Source organism: Staurois parvus, unplaced genomic scaffold, assembly GCF_062004578.1.
Source record: "Staurois parvus isolate SC_StPar_1 unplaced genomic scaffold, SC_StPar_1.0 ptg001006l, whole genome shotgun sequence".
NCBI classification, from domain to species: Eukaryota; Metazoa; Chordata; class Amphibia; order Anura; family Ranidae; genus Staurois; species Staurois parvus.
The window spans coordinates 2,797-20,225 of record NW_028318802.1 but is presented as its reverse complement, the minus strand read 5'-3'; the positions used below and the strand labels follow the sequence as shown (position 1 = coordinate 20,225).

Here is a 17,429-nt window from a genome sequence, read left to right as displayed (position 1 = left end):
ATTTTCAAGATGGCTGCCTCGCCTGCGAAGTGCTTTTAGTCCCCCGGGAGAGAAGTGCTATACAAATAAAATGTTGAGGATATATTAGCGAAGGAATAAAATTTAAACCAAAACTAATGAAGCAAATGTGTTGTATGATTGTATGTTCTTAAACACTTCTGAATAATTTATTTCTTGCGCAAGGATATTATTTTGTATTCTCATTTTCAGCCAGTAGGTGGAGCACTCGGATCCTTTTCAGGTATTTTTTTCGGCTATCCTTAGCAATGTGGATGAAAAAAAAGCCTGCTGCTTACTGTATACATCGCTCAATAGCTCTCTGGCACTAGCAGGGGTGGACTGACAACTCATGGGGCCCCCGGGCAATAGGGGATCATGGGGCCCCTGTGTCCTTGCCCAAACTCAAAAAGCCTATGAAAAAAGGTACCAGGGGCATCTCATGGGGCCCCCTACTGACCCCGGGCCCTCGGGCAGTGCCCGAGTTTCCAAATGGTCAGTCCGCCCCTGGACACTAGTCATTGATGTCATCCTTACACTAATGGCCCCTTCCTGTTCCAACAAGACATTTTGGACAATTTCATGCTCCCAACTTTGTGGGAGGAGTTTGGGGATGGCCCCTTCCTGTTCCAACATGACTGCCCCCCAGTGCACAAAGCAAGGTCCATAAAGACATGGAGGAGCCAGTTTGGGGTGGAGGAACTTGACTGTCCTGCACAGAGTCCTGACCTCAACCCCATAGAACACCTTTGGGATGAATTAGAGCGGAGACTGCGAGCCAGGCCTCCTCCCCCGACATCAGTACCTGACCTGACAAATGTGCTTCTGGAAGAATGGTCCAACCTTCCCATAGACACCCTCCTAAACCTTGTGGACGGCCTTCCCAGAAGAGGTGAAGCTGTTATAGGTGCAAAGGGCGGGGCCAACTCAATATTGAACCCTACGGACTAAGACTGGGGGGCCATTACAGGTCATGTGTGTGGAAAGGGCGGGGCCAACTCAATATTGAACCCTATGGACTAAGACTGGGGGGGCCATTAAAGGTCATGTGCGTGGAAAGGGCGGGGCCAACTCAATATTGAACCCTATGGACTAAGACTGGGGGGGCCATTAAAGGTCATGTGTGTGGAAAGGCCGGCGGCCCAATACTTTTGGCAATATTCGTATGTATTAGGTCCCCACAATCTCTACTACACTTAGGGTGATCAATCAAGAACCTGCGCCCCTTTATATCAGGTGTCCCTAACAGAGTCCCTCCTTATATCAGGAGTTCTTCTCAGAGCTCCACCCTACATCAAGGCTCCTATAAGAGTCCCTCCTTACATCAGGTGTCCTCACCAGAGTGTCCCTTATATAAAATATCCACATCAGAGTGCCCCCTTACATCAATTGTCCACATCAGAGTGCCCCCTTACATCAATTGTCCACATCAGAGTGCCCCCTTACATCAATTGTCCACATCAGAGTGCCCCCCTTACATCAATTGTCCACATCAGAGTGCCCCCTTACATCAATTTACCCCCATCAGAGTGCCCCCTTACATCAATTTCCCCCATCAGAGTGCCCCCTTACATCAATTGTCCACATCAGAGTGCCCCCTTACATCAATTTATATAGTTCTATAGTTACAGTGTATTTAAATAGGGGAGGGGTTGTATAGTTTTATACAGAGGTGGGGGAGGTGTTCTATAGATACACTTTATAGAGATTGGGGGAGGGGTTGTATAGTTGTTCTGTATACAGATGGGGGAGGAGTTGTATAGTTCTATACAGAGATGGGGGAGGTGTTCTGTATCATCCTATTAGAGGACACTATCTCTGTCGGTGTCTCTGGGAATGTCAGGACCTATAAAGCAGAATTCCCCTCCAGGACACAACATCCGGGGACTCCTCCCCCTCCTGGGTCATGTGGTAATGCTGAGACTAGTAGTTCCTCAGCAGTCCGGTGGGAGGTGTTAGCCCCGCCCCTCACTCTGGTCCCGGTTGGGCTCCCTCCTCCTTGCTGAGCCATGATTGGATGTCCGCACACAGCCCCCTCCATTCCCATCCCCCCACTTCCTTGTTTACATAATTATTCACTAACAGGAAAGGCGGAGACAGGAAGTCACGAGACCGGAAGTGACCTCACCATTTGCCCGCAGACATCTTTGTGGAGGGCTGGTGCTGCTTCCTTCGCCTCCAACGTCTCATAAATAGTCATTTAACTCAGTTTGTGGAGTCGGCAGTAATGTGTGTCCCACAGAGAACCCGGCGGGGGAGAATACCAGGGGGCTGGCACTGCTGACCTGGGAAGAGAGGGCGATGGGGAGAGCAGGGCATGTTGGGACATGTAGTCCATACATAGAGATTCCTCCATAGAGGTGTATGCGGAGAGCGGGGCATGCTGGGATATGTAGTCCATACATAGAGATTCCTCCATAGAGGTGTATGCGGAGAGCCGGGCATGCTGGGACATGTAGTCCATACATAGAGATTCCTCCATAGAGGTTTATGGGGATATAGGGGGCATGCTGGGACATGTAGTCCATACATAGAGATTCATCCATATAGGTTTATGGGGATATAGGGGGCATGCTGGGACATGTAGACAATACACAGAGAGCCCTCCATTGGTCTATGGGGATAGGGGGCATGCTGGGACTACATACAGAGAATCCTCCACAGAGGTGTATGGGGGAAAGCGGAGTATACTGGGACATGTAGTCCATATGTACAGAATCCTACATAGAGGTCTATAGGGATAGGGGGCATGCTGGGACATGTAGTCCATACACAGAGAGTCATCCATATGGGGATAGGGGGCATGCTGGGACATGTAGCCCATACACAGAGTCATCCATATAGGTTTATGGTTATAGAGGGCATGCTGGGATATGTAGTCCATACACAGAGAGCCCTCCATGGGGATAGGGGGCATGCTGGGACATGTAATCCATACACAGAGAGCCCTCCATGGGGATAGGGGGCATGCTGGGACATGTAATCCATACACAGAGAGCCCTCCATTGGTCTATGGGGATAGGGGGCATGCTGGGACATGTAGTCCGTACACAGAGAGCCCTCTAGGGTGAAATCTGCACAGAGAAAGATGAAATAATAGGCCGCAGTGTTCACAATAAACATTACAACTAAAAAAAATAAATAAATAAAATGAAATAAAAAGATGAACTCTGCTCTGTATACAACATTCTCCTAAATCTGATCATCTTTATTGCATCCAATAGGAAATATTCCAGATATTCCATATATAGTGCTGAGTTCTATAGGATGTCATTATAAGGAATGAATAGGATCCTATCCAGCTCTGCTGATGGTAATATAAATGTATATAATAATAGGAGGCGCCTTCCTCTACTCACTTCAAGAACTCATTATATAACCAAAATAACCCAGTGATTCCAAGAATGTGTCGCTGGCCCTTTAAGATGTTGTTTTTGTAAACACTCTCGCTCTTCCTTTCCCTCTCTCTCGCTCTCCCTTTCCCTCTCTCTCGCTCGCCCTTTCCCTCTCTCTCGCTCGCCCTTTCCCTCTCTCTCTCTCGCTCGCCCTTTCCCTCTCTCTCTCACTGTGATCACATGACCAGATTTGACCTTTCCGCGCAGCAGTGCAGAGGCTCTCAGTTTGAGTTTCTTCTTGTCAGAGTCAAGACGCTTTTTTAAAAGCTCCTGATAAGTTCTCATTCTATTGCAAGATATTTAATCTCTATTGATTGGTATTGAGTATCCACTGATACCCTTCAATCAATAGCGATCAGCAAAAGCTTTTTAATGGTTTTTTTTTTAATCTGTTGTACTAATTTAGTGGCAGTTTGCCATCTATTTAAAAATGACCCAGCAGATCCTCACCGTGTTTCTTACCCTGCTGTTTGCATGGGGAGGAAAAAGATACGTCCCCGACCACTCTTCAGAGATCCCGATACACCTGAATCAGGAGATCAATACAACAGAGCAGCATATGGAAGAATTCATCAAAGGAACGGAAAATGACCCCCCAGAGATACGCCTGCTGGTGAAGGAGGAGAGCAAGTCATCAGAGCAGCAAGTGGAGGAAAAGGTCAGAGAAATGGAAGATGACCCCCCAGAGAGCCACAAGCCAGTGAAGGAGAAGAGCATTAAGTCAATGGAAGAGCAAGTTGAGGAATCGGTCAGAGAAGCTGCAAACGAGCCTCCAGAACCCTCCAGCTGGTTTTCATTACTGACCACCACTGCATACTGGTTTCAGATCATACTCCTGATAAGTGCCATCATTCTGAAATACATCCTGCACAGAAACGACCTGGCCCTGAGAGTAGGACAATATTTGATTTTCCAGAAGCTGATTGAACTCATTCAGGAAGGACTGGGCAACTTCAATTTCCAATGGTCCAGCGATGGGGCGGCCTTAGAGAATGGAGACCCATCCCTGCTTATAAATATTGATGCAGAATATTTCAGGTCAAACGCCTTTCACTGGGTTATCTTAATGCTGCTGTTGCTACTCATAATACTGCTCGTAATGCTGCTGGTGCTGACAGTGTACGTATTGCTGATGATGCTGAATGAGCTGTCGTTTAGCCCATTCTCCCCCGCTAGGCGACTTCGTGCTATTTGGTGTCTTTTCAAACCACGAAAGACAGATAATATCACCCTTCCCAGACCCAGCATCACTTCTCCAAGGGGTCCCATACATGTTTATGTACAGGATACGCCACCCGAGCCAACAATCCTGCCATCAGGAGCTAGGAATGCTCACAAACAGACTTCACCACACAAGCCGAAAAGGAGCCGCCACGTTGCTTGCCATTGTCCGAGTGATAACATCATTCCAACTTCAAGTGCTTCACCCCAGATGAAGAAGCTCAGGAAAAACCGCACGCTCAGACGACTCGGTGCATTTTGGAGTCATTTCAAACCAAAAAAGACTGATGACATCACACCGAGTGATAACTTCACCCTGCCGAGTGATAACATCACCCTTCCCAGACCCAGCATTAAGCCTCCAAGGGGTCCCATACCTGTTTATGTACAGGATACCCCATCCAGGAGAACAATCCTGCCATCAGGAGCTAGGAATGCTCACAAACAGACTCCACCACGCAAGCCGAAAAGGAGCCGCCATGTTGCCTGCCAGTGTCCGAGTGATAACATCATTCCTACATCAAGTGCCTCACCCCAGATGAAGAAGCTCAGGAAAAACCGCATGCTCAGGCGACTCAGTACATTTTGGAGTCTTTTAAAACCAAAAAAGACTGATGACATCACACCGAGTGATAACTTCACCCCGCCGAGTGATAACATCACACCTCCAAGGGGTCCCATACATGTTTACGTACAGGATACGCCACCCCAGCCAACAATCCTGCCATCAAGTGCTAGGAATGCTTACACAGTCTCCACCACTCAAGCCAAAAAGGCGCCGCCATGTTGCCTGCCAGTGTCCGAGAGATAACATCACCTTACCAAGGAGTGATAACATCACCTTACCGAGGAGTGATAACATCACCTTACCGAGGAGTGATAACATCACCTTACCGAGGAGTGATAACATCTCCTTACCGAGGAGTGATAACATCACCTTACCAAGGAGTGATAACATCACCTTACCAAGGAGTGATAACATCACCTTACCGAGGAGTGATAACATCACCTTACCAAGGAGTGATAACATCACCTTACCAAGGAGTGATAACATCTCCTTACCGAGGAGTGATAACATCTCCTTACCGAGGAGTGATAACATCACCTTACCGAGGAGTGATAACATCACCTTACCGAGGAGTGATAACATCTCCTTACCGAGGAGTGATAACATCACCTTACCGAGGAGTGATAACATCACCTTACCGAGGAGTGATAACATCACCTTACCGAGGAGTGATAACATCTCCTTACCGAGGAGTGATAACATCTCCTTACCGAGGAGTGATAACATCACCTTACCAAGGAGTGATAACATCTCCTTACCGAGGAGTGATAACATCACCTTACCAAGGAGTGATAACATCACCTTACCAAGGAGTGATAACATCTCCTTACCGAGGAGTGATAACATCTCCTTACCGAGGAGTGATAACATCACCTTACCGAGGAGTGATAACATCATTTCATCACCAAGAGCTCAGGAAAAACAACTCAGGCAACTTAAGAATTTTTGGTGTTGTTCAAGGACCAGCTCACTCAATGAATAGACACCTGCCTTTTGACGGAGAACATCTCTTTGGTGCCTCTATAGCAGGGGTCCTCAAACTTTTTAAACAGGGGGCCAGTTCAATGTCCCTCAGACCGTTGGAGGGCCGGACTATAGTTTAAAAAAAAAAAAAAACTATGAACAAATGCGGCCACAGTACAGGAGATGACCAGAGACTGCGGACATACAACGGCGGAGGGAATACTGGGCCGGCCGCACCATAAGACGCACAGAAATTTCCCCCCAAGTGTGTCTTATGGAGCAAAATATACGGCAAATGCAGGACACCTTGTTGGGTCAGATCTGTGTACAATGTAAAGAGAGAGAGGGGGGGGGGGGAGATAAGGAGGGGAGAGAGAGAAAGAGGAGGGGGGGGAGAGAGGAGGGGGGAGAGAGAGGAGGGGGGAGAGAGAGAGGAGGAGGAGAGAGAGAGGAGGAGGAGAGAGAGGGGGGGAGAGAAAGAGAGGGGGGGAAGAAAGAGAGAGGAGGGGGGGAGAGAGAGAGAAAGAGAGAGGGGGGGAGAGGAGGGGGGAGAGAGAAAGAGAGAGGGGGAGGGGGGAGAGAGAGAGAGAAAGAGAGAGGGGGGGAGAAAGAGAGAGGAGGGGGGGGAGAGAGGGGGGAAAGAGAGAGGCAGGAGATCAATCATCTTTTGCACTTATATAGGGTCTGTGGCCATGATACCCGACATGCAGCGATGGAGTCTCCTCTCTTGCTCCCCCTCTTCATGGTCAGCTCTAGGCTCCGCCCTCCAACCGTGACGGTTGCACTGATCAGAATAGATGGCCGGCTGGCTGCAGAGACGCCGGGTGAGTGGTGCGGGTTCATAAGCCGAGCCCACCCTCCCCTGTTCTAGAATTGCTGATCCCGCCCTCCTGCCTCCCGCCCGAGCCCTGCCGAGCTCTCCCGACCTGCCAAACCCTAGTCCCTTGCCTCGCGGCAGATACGCCCCTGCCCGGCGGGCCGGATAAATGTCCTCGGTGGGCCGCATGTGGCCCGCGGGCCGTAGTTTGAGGACCCCTGCTCTATAGTTTGTGTGAAAAAAAAAAAAGTGTACAATGCAATGTGGTGGGACTGTCCCAGCCGTGCGACCCTCCTGCAGCATGGGGCCGGGTCGCAGTTGCAATGCCTGTAGGTACGCCCCTGCAACATGCCTTGTCTTTGGTGTGGCTGGATCACACCAATGCATTGTGGTAGTGTGCAGGCACCAAAATGAAGTACAACAGGCTGTACTTTTTCTAGCGTACCGCAGTCACCACATGCTGATAGTCAGAGTATACTGATCAGCCCAGCAGCTGATTGGCTGCATGCGCCGATCGAGAAAAAACTTCCAACAAGCCCATTCATGAGATAGATTAACTTTTCATGAGCAAGGACAGCCATAGATGGATTGAAATTCAGCTGGATTCTGAACCAGACGAACTTCAATTCATTTATAGCCAACTTTAGGTCCAATCAAGACAAGGCAAGTGCGGGCGGTGTGCGCTGAAATAAAGTACGGCTGGCCGTGCTCTTTGTCCAGCGCAGCGCAGTCACCTCCCGCTGGCCAATAAAACTTCTTGAAATGTCACTATGTGACACAGAGGCGTAGCTAGGGGGGTACATATGTACACAAGGTACAGGGGCGCAAAAATGAGGCTTACAACCAGAGCCGCACTTTTTAGGGGGGGTGGCGTGGTGCCGCCGCCCCTCCTCTTCCAACGGAAGGGACACTTAGTACAGGGGCGGGCAGCGGGCTGCTGTGTCTTACCTGGCTCCGTGTCCCAGTCCCAAGACGATCCAGTCCAGGAGGCGCTGCTGGAGGAGGGGTAGAGAGGTCCGCAGGTCCGGTGTCTTCTTTTCCCTGGACGCGATGTGTGGGCGGGATGACATGCCGCCCCTGTAATCTGGCCACACCCTCGGGATCACTGGACAGCCTATGGCCGCTTGTACCTCCCCTGTGCTTGCGTGGTTTTCCTCCCAAACACATACCTTGCGTTGGTGGTGCAGTGGTGAGCATAGCTGCCTATCCAGCAGCTGACCCGGGTTCGATTCCTGGCCAACGCAATTTTCAAGATGGCTGCCTCGCCTGCGAAGTGCTTTTAGTCCCCCGGGAGAGAAGTGCTATACAAATGAAATGTTGAGGATATATTAGCGAAGGAATAAAATTTAAACCAAAACTAATGAAGCAAATGTGTTGTATGATTGTATGTTCTTAAACACTTCTGAATAATTTATGTCTTGCGCAAGGATATTATTTTGTATTCTCATTTTCAGCCAGTAGGTGGAGCACTCGGATCCTTTTCAGGTATTTTTTTCGGCTATCCTTAGCAATGTGGATGAAAAAAAAGCCTGCTGCTTACTGTATACATCGCTCAATAGCTCTCTCTGGCACTAGCAGGGGTGGACTGACAACTCATGGGGCCCCTGGGCAATAGGGGATCATGGGGCCCCTGTGTCCTTGCCCAAACTCAAAAAGCCTATGAAAAAAGGTACCAGGGGCATCTCATGGGGCCCCCTACTGACCCCGGGCCCTCGGGCAGTGCCCGAGTTTCCAAATGGTCAGTCCGCCCCTGGACACTAGTCATTTATGTCATCCTTACACTAATGGCCCCTTCCTGTTCCAACAAGACATTTTGGACAATTTCATGCTCCCAACTTTGTGGGAGGAGTTTGGGGATGGCCCCTTCCTGTTCCAACATGACTGCTCACCAGTGCACAAAGCAAGGTCCATAAAGACATGGAGGAGCCAGTTTGGGGTGGAGGAACTTGACTGTCCTGCACAGAGTCCTGACCTCAACCCCATAGAACACCTTTGGGATGAATTAGAGCGGAGACTGCGAGCCAGGCCTCCTCCCCCGACATCAGTGCCTGACCTGACAAATGTGCTTCTGGAAGAATGGTCCAACCTTCCCATAGACCCCCTCCTAAACCTTGTGGACGGCCTTCCCAGAAGAGTTGAAGCTGTTATAGCTGCAAAGGGCGGGGCCAACTCAATATTGAACCCTACGGACTAAGACTGGGGGGGCCATTAAAGGTCATGTGTGTGGAAAGGGGTGGGGCCAACTCAATATTGAACCCTATGGACTAAGACTGGGGGGCCATTACAGGTCATGTGCGTGGAAAGGGCGGGGCCAACTCAATATTGAACCCTACGGACTAAGACTGGGGGGCCATTACAGGTCATGTGCGTGGAAAGGGCGGGGCCAACTCAATATTGAACCCTACGGACTAAGACTGGGGGGGCCATTAAAGGTCATGTGTGTGGAAAGGGCGGGGCCAACTCAATATTGAACCCTACGGACTAAGACTGGGGGGGCCATTAAAGGTCATGTGTGTGGAAAGGCCGGCGGCCCAATACTTTTGGCAATATTCGTATGTATTAGATCCCCACAATCTCTACTACACTTAGGGTGATCAATCAAGAACCTGTGCCCCTTTATATCAGTTGTCCCTAACAGAGTCCCTCCTTATATCAGGAGTTCTTCTCAGAGCTCCACCCTACATCAAGGCTCCTATAAGAGTCACTCCTTACATCAGGTGTCCTCACCAGAGTGTCCCTTATATAAAATATCCACATCAGAGTGCCCCCTTACATCAATTGTCCACATCAGAGTGCCCCCTTACATCAATTGTCCACATCAGAGTCCCTCCTTACATCAATTTATATAGTTCTATAGTTACACTGTATAGAGTGGGGCGGGGGGGGGAGAGGGATTCTATGGTTGCACTGTATAGGAGGTGGGTGGAGGTTCTATAGTTACACTGTATTTAGATAGGGGAGGGGTTGTATAATTTTATACAGAGGGGGGAGGTGTTCTATAGATACACTTTATAGCGATTGGGGGAGGGGTTGTATAGTTGTTCTGTATACAGATGGGGGAGGAGTTGTATAGTTCTATACAGAGATGGGGGAGGTGTTCTGTATTATCCTATTAGAGGACACTATCTCTGTCAGTGTCTCTGGGAATGTCAGGACCTATAAAGCAGAATTCCCCTCCAGGACACAACATCCGGGGACTCCTCCCCCTCCTGGGTCATGTGGTAATGCTGAGACTAGTAGTTCCTCAGCAGTCCGGTGGGAGGTGTTAGCCCCGCCTCTCACTCTGGTCCCGGTTGGGTTCCCTCCTCCTTGCTGAGCCATGATTGGATGTCCGCTCACACCCGCCTCCATTCCCATCCCCCCACTTCCTTGTTTACATAATTAATCACTAACAGGAAAAGCGGGGACAGGAAGTCACGAGCCCGGAAGTGACCTCACCATTTGCCCGCAGACATCTTTGTGGAGGGCTGGTGCTGCTTCCTTCGCCTCCAACGTCTCATAAATAGTCATTTAACTCAGTTTGTGGAGTCGGCAGTAATGTGTGTCCCACAGAGGACCCGGCGGGAGAGAATACCAGGGGGCTGGCACTGCTGACCTGGGAAGAGAGGGCGATGGGGAGAGCAGGGCATGTTGGGACATGTAGTCCATACATAGATTCCTCCATAGAGGTGTATGCGGAGAGCGGGGCATGCTGGGACATGTAGTCCATACATAGAGATTCCTCCATAGAGGTTTATGGGGATAGGGGGCATGCTGGGACTACATACAGAGAATCCTCCACAGAGGTGTATGGGGGAAAGCGGAGTATACTGGGACATGTAGTCCATATGTACAGAATCCTACATAGAGGTCTATAGGGATAGGGGGCATGCTGGGACATGTAGCCCATACACAGAGAGTCACCCATATAGGTTTATGGTTATAGAGGGCATGCTGGGACATGTAGTCCATACACAGAGAGCCCTCCATCGGTCTATGGGGATAGGGGGCATGCTGGGACATGTAGTCCGTACACAGAGAGCCCTCTAGTGTGAAATCTGCACAGAGAAAGATGAAATAATAGGCCGCAGTGTTCACAATAAACATTACAACTAAAATAAATAAATAAATAAAATGAAATAAAAAGATGAACTCTGCTCTGTATACAACATTCTCCTAAATCTGATCATCTTTATTGCATCCAATAGGAAATATTCCAGATATTCCATATATAGTGCTGAGTTCTATAGGATGTCATTATAAGGAATGAATAGGATCCTATCCAGCTCTGCTGATGGTAATATAAATGTATATAATAATAGGAGGCGCCTTCCTCTACTCACTTCAAGAACTCATTATATAACCAAAATAACCCAGTGATTCCAAGAATGTGTCGCTGGCCCTTTAAGATGTTGTTTTTGTAAACACTCTCGCTCTCCCTTTCCCTCTCTCTCGCTCGCCCTTTCCCTCTCTCTCGCTCGCCCTTTCCCTCTCTCTCTCTCGCTCGCCCTTTCCCTCTCTCTCTCACTGTGATCACATGACCAGATTTGACCTTTCCGCGCAGCAGTGCAGAGGCTCTCAGTTTGAGTTTCTTCTTGTCAGAGTCAAGACGCTTTTTTAAAAGCTCCTGATAAGTTCTCATCCTATTGCAAGATATTTAATCTCTATTGATTGGTATTGAGTATCCACTGATACCCTTCAATCAATAGCGATCAGCAAAAGCTGTTTAACAGTTTTTTTTTAATCTGTTGTACTAATTTAGTGGCAGTTTGCCATCTATTTAAAAATGACCCAGCAGATTCTCACCGTGTTTCTTACCCTGCTGCTTGCATGGGGAGGAAAAAGATACGTCCCCGACCACTCTTCAGAGATCCCGATACACCTGAATCAGGAGATCAATACAACAGAGCAGCATATGGAAGAATTCATCAAAGGAACGGAAAATGACCCCCCAGAGATACGCCTGCTGGTGAAGGAGGAGAGCAAGTCATCAGAGCAGCAAGTGGAGGAAAAGGTCAGAGAAATGGAAGATGACCCCCCAGAGAGCCACAAGCCAGTGAAGGAGAAGAGCATTAAGTCAATGGAAGAGCAAGTTGAGGAATCAGTCAAAGAAGCTGCAAACGAGCCTCCAGAACCCTCCAGCTGGTTTTCATTACTGACCACCACTGCATACTGGTTTCAGATCATACTCCTGATAAGTGCTATCATTCTGAAATACATCCTGCACAGAAACGACCTGGCCCTGAGACTAGGACAATATTTGATTTTCCAGAAGCTGATTGAACTCATTCAGGAAGGACTGGGCAACTTCAATTTCCAATGGTCCAGCCATGGGGCGGCCTTAGAGAATGGAGACCCATCCCTGTTTATAAATATTGATGCAGAATATTGCAGGTCAAACGCCTTTCACTGGGTTATCTTAATGCTGCTGTTGCTACTCATAATACTGCTCGTAATGCTGCTGGTGCTGACAGTGTACGTATTGCTGATGATGCTGAATGAGCTGTCGTTTAGCCGATTCTCCCCCGCTAGGCGACTTCGTGCTATTTGGTGTCTTTTCAAACCACGAAAGACAGATAATATCACCCTTCCCAGACCCAGCATCACACCTCCAAGGGGTCCCATACATGTTTATGTACAGGATACGCCACCCGAGCGAACAATCCTGCCATCAGGAGCTAGGAATGCTCACAAACAGACTCCACCACGCAAGCCGAAAAGGAGCCGCCACGTTGCTTGCCATTGTCCGAGTGATAACATCATTCCAACTTCAAGTGCTTCACCCCAGATGAAGAAGCTCAGGAAAAACCGCATGCTCAGACGACTCAGTGCATTTTGGAGTCGTTTCAAACCAAAAAAGACTGATGACGTCACACCGAGTGATAACTTCACCCCGCCGAGTGATAACATCAACAGACCCAGCATCACACCTCCAAGGGGTCCCATACATGTTTATGTACAGGATACGCCACCCAAGCCAACAATCCTGCCATCAGGAGCTAGGAATGCTCACAAACAGACTCCACCACGCAAGTCAAAAAGGAGCCGCCATGTTGCCTGCCAGTGTCCGAGAGATAACATCATTCCTACATCAAGTGCTTCACCCCGGATGAATAAGATCAGGAAAAACCGCATGCTCAGGCGACTCAGTGCATTTTGGCGTCTTTTCAAACCAAAAAAAATTGATGACATCACACCGAGTGATGACTTCACCCCGCCGAGTGATGACATCACCAGACCCAGCATTAAACCTCCAAGGGGTCCCATACAGGATGCGCCACCCAAGCCAACAATCCTGCCATCAAGTGCTAGAGATGCTTACACAGTCTCAAGACTCAAGCCAAAAAGGCGCCGCCATGTTGCCTGCCAGTGTCCGAGAGATAACATCATTCCATCATCAAGTGCCTCACCCGGATGAATAAGCTCAGGAAAAATAGAATGCCTAGTTGACTCCGTGCCTTTTGGCGTCTTTTCAAACAACGGAAAACTGATGACATCACCCCGCCAAGAGATACCTTCACCTCGCTGAGGTGATAACATCACCCTTCCCAGACCTTGCGTCACACCTCCAAGGGGTCCCATACATGTTTATGTACAGGATGCCCCACCCAAGTCAACAATCCTGCCATCAAGTGCTAGGAATGCTTACACACAGACTCCACCACTCAAGCCAAAAAGGCGCCGCCATGTTGCCTGCCAGTGTCCGAGAGATAACATCATTCCTACATCAAGTGCTTCACCCCAGGTGAATAAGCTCAGGAAAAACCGCATGCTCAGGCGACCAAAAAAGACTGATGACATCACACCGAGTGATAACTTCACCCCGCCGAGTGATGACATCACCAGACCCAGCATCACACCTCCAAGGGGTCCCATACATGTTTATGTAGAGGATGCGCCACCCGAGCCAACAATCCTGCCATCAAGTGCTAGGAATGCTCACACAGTCTCCACCACTCAAGCCAAAAAGGCGCCGCCATGTCGCCTGCCAGTGTCCGAGAGATAACATCATTCCATGATCAAGTGCCTCACCCCGGACGAATAAGCTCAGGAAAACCAAAATGCCTAGTTGACTCCGTGCCTTTTGGCGTCCTTTGAAACAACGGAAAACTGATGACATCACCTCGCTGAGTGATAACATCACCCTTCCCAGACCTGCCAGTGTCCGAGTGATAACATCACCTTACCAAGGAGTGATAACATCACCTTACCGAGGAGTGATAACATCACCTTACCGAGGAGTGATAACATCTCCTTACCGAGGAGTGATAACATCTCCTTACCAAGGAGTGATAACATCTCCTTACCGAGGAGTGATAACATCTCCTTACCGAGGAGTGATAACATCTCCTTACCGAGGAGTGATAACATCACCTTACCGAGGAGTGATAACATCACCTTACCGAGGAGTGATAACATCACCTTACCGAGGAGTGATAACATCACCTTACCAAGGAGTGATAACATCTCCTTACCAAGGAGTGATAACATCTCCTTACCGAGGAGTGATAACATCTCCTTACTGAGGAGTGATAACATCTCCTTACCAAGGAGTGATAACATCACCTTACCGAGGAGTGATAACATCACCTTACCAAGGAGTGATAACATCACCTTACCGAGGAGTGATAACATCTCCTTACCGAGGAGTGATAACATCTCCTTACCGAGGAGTGATAACATCACCTTACCGAGGAGTGATAACATCACCTTACCGAGGAGTGATAACATCATTCCATCACAAGAGCTCAGGAAAAACAACTCAGGCAACTTAAGAATTTTTGGTGTTGTTCAAGGACCAGCTCACTCAATGAATAGACACCTGCCTTTTGACGGAGAACATCTCTTTGGTGCCTCTATAGCAGGGGTCCTCAAACTTTTTAAACAGGGGGCCAGTTCACTGTCCCTCAGACCGTTGGAGGGCCGGACTATAGTTTAAAAAAAAAAAAAAACTATGAACAAATGCGGCCACAGTACAGGAGATGACCAGAGACTGCGGACATACAACGGCGGCGGGAATACTGGGCCGGCCGCACCATAAGACGCCCAGAAATTTCCCCCCAAGTGTGTCTTATGGAGCAAAATATACGGCAAATGCAGGACACCTTGTTGGGTCAGATCTGTGTACAATGTAAAGAGAGAGAGGGGGGGGGGAGATAAGGAGGGGAGAGAGAGAAAGAGGAGGGGGGGGAGAGAGGAGGGGGGAGAGAGAGGAGGGGGGAGAGAGAGAGGAGGAGGAGAGAGAGGGGGGGAGAGAAAGAGAGGGGGGGAAGAAAGAGAGAGGAGGGGGGGAGAGAGAGAGAAAGAGAGAGGGGGGGGAGTGGAGGGGGGAGAGAGAAAGAGAGAGAGGGAGGGGGGAGAGAGAGAGTGAGGAGGAGGGGGAGAGAGGGGGGAAAGAGAGAGGCAGGAGATCGATCATCTTTTGCACTTATATAGGGTCCATGACCGTGATACCCGACATGCAGCGATGGAGTCTCCTCTCTTGCTCCCCCTCTTCATGGTCAGCTCTAGGCTCCGCCCTCCAACCGTGACGGTTGCATGCACTGATCAGAATAGATGGCCGGCTGGCTGCAGAGACGCCGGGTGAGTGGTGCGGGTTCATAAGCCGAGCCCACCCTCCCCTGTTCTAGAATTGCTGATCCCGCCCTCCTGCCTCCCGCCCGAGCCCTGCCGAGCTCTCCCGACCTGCCAAACCCTAGTCCCTTGCCTCGCGGCAGATACGCCCCTGCCCGGCGGGCCGGATAAATGTCCTCGGTGGGCCGCATGTGGCCCGCGGGCCGTAGTTTGAGGACCCCTGCTCTATAGTTTGTGTGAAAAAAAAAAAGTGTACAATGCAATGTGGTGGGACTGTCCCAGCCGTGCGACCCCCCTGCAGCATGGGGCCGGGTCGCAGTTGCAATGCCTGTAGGTACGCCCCTGACACATGCCTTGTCTTTGGTGTGGCTGGATCACACCAATGCATTGTGGTAGTGTGCAGGAACCAAAATGAAGTACAGCAGGCTGTACTTTTTCTAGCGTACCGCAGTCACCACATGCTGATAGTCAGAATATACTGATCAGCCCAGCAGCTGATTGGCTGCATGCGCCGATCGAGAAAAAACTTCCAACAAGCCCATTCATGAGATAGATTAACTTTTCATGAGCAAGGACAGCCATAGATGGATTGAAATTCAGCTGGATTCTGAACCAGACGAACTTCAATTCATTTATAGCCAACTTTAGGTCCAATCAAGACAAGGCAAGTGCGGGCGGTGTGCGCTGAAATAAAGTACGGCTGGCCGTGCTCTTTGTCCAGCGCAGCGCAGTCACCTCCCGCTGGCCAATAAAACTTCTTGAAATGTCACTATGTGACACAGAGGCGTAGCTAGGGGGGTACATATGTACACAAGGTACAGGGGCGCAAAAATGAGGCTTACAACCAGGGGCGTATTTGCCGCGAGGCAAACAAGGCGTTTGCCTAGGGCCGCACTTTTTAGGGGGGGGGGGCGGCGTGGTGCCGCCGCCCCTCCTCTTCCAACGGAAGGGACACTTAGTACAGGGACAGGCAGCGGGCTGCTGTGTCTTACCTGGCTCCGTGTCCCAGTCCCAAGACGATCCAGTCCAGGAGGCGCTGCTGGAGGAGGGGTAGAGAGGTCCGCAGGTCCGGTGTCTTCTTTTCCCTGGACGCGATGTGTGGGCGGGATGACATGCCGCCCCTGTAATCTGGCCACACCCTCGGGATCACTGGACAGCCTATGGCCGCTTGTACCTCCCCTGTGCTTGCGTGGTTTTCCTCCCAAACACATACCTTGCGTTGGTGGTGCAGTGGTGAGCATAGCTGCCTATCCAGCAGCTGACCCGGGTTCGATTCCTGGCCAACGCAATTTTCAAGATGGCTGCCTCGCCTGCGAAGTGCTTTTAGTCCCCAGGGAGAGAAGTGCTATACAAATAAAATGTTGAGGATATATTAGCGAAGGAATAAAATTTAAACCAAAACTAATGAAGCAAATGTGTTGTATGATTGTATGTTCTTAAACACTTCTGAATAATTTATTTCTTGCGCAAGGATATTATTTTGTATTCTCATTTTCAGCCAGTAGGTGGAGCACTCGGATCCTTTTCAGGTATTTTTTTCGGCTATCCTTAGCTATGTGGATGAAAAAAAAAGCCTGCTGCTTACTGTATACATCGCTCAATAGCACTCTCTGAAACTAGCAGGGGTGGACTGACAACTCATGGGGCCCCCGGGCAATAGGGGATCATGGGGCCCCTGTGTCCTTGCCCAAACTCAAGAAGCCTATGAAAAAAGGTACCAGAGGCATCTCATGGGGCCCCCTACTGACCCCGGGCCCTCGGGCAGTGCCCGAGTTTCCAAATGGTCAGTCCGCCCCTGGACACTAGTCATTGATGTCATCCTTACACTAATGGCCCCTTCCTGTTCCAACAAGACATTTTGGACAATTTCATGCTCCCAACTTTGTGGGAGGAGTTTGGGGATGGCCCCTTCCTG

At 49.6% G+C, this 17,429-nt stretch overlaps 2 non-coding genes across 2 annotated transcripts; both read left to right on the top strand.

Moving 5' to 3' along the window:
* Positions 1 to 8,133: 8,133 nt before the first annotated feature.
* TRNAD-AUC (transfer RNA aspartic acid (anticodon AUC)) lies at positions 8,134 to 8,205 on the top strand. Its single transcript has one exon. It is a non-coding gene; the product is annotated as a tRNA-Asp (tRNA).
* Positions 8,206 to 16,730: 8,525 nt separating this feature from the next.
* TRNAD-AUC (transfer RNA aspartic acid (anticodon AUC)) lies at positions 16,731 to 16,802 on the top strand. The gene has a single exon. It is a non-coding gene; the product is annotated as a tRNA-Asp (tRNA).
* The last annotated feature ends 627 nt before the right edge of the window (positions 16,803 to 17,429 follow it).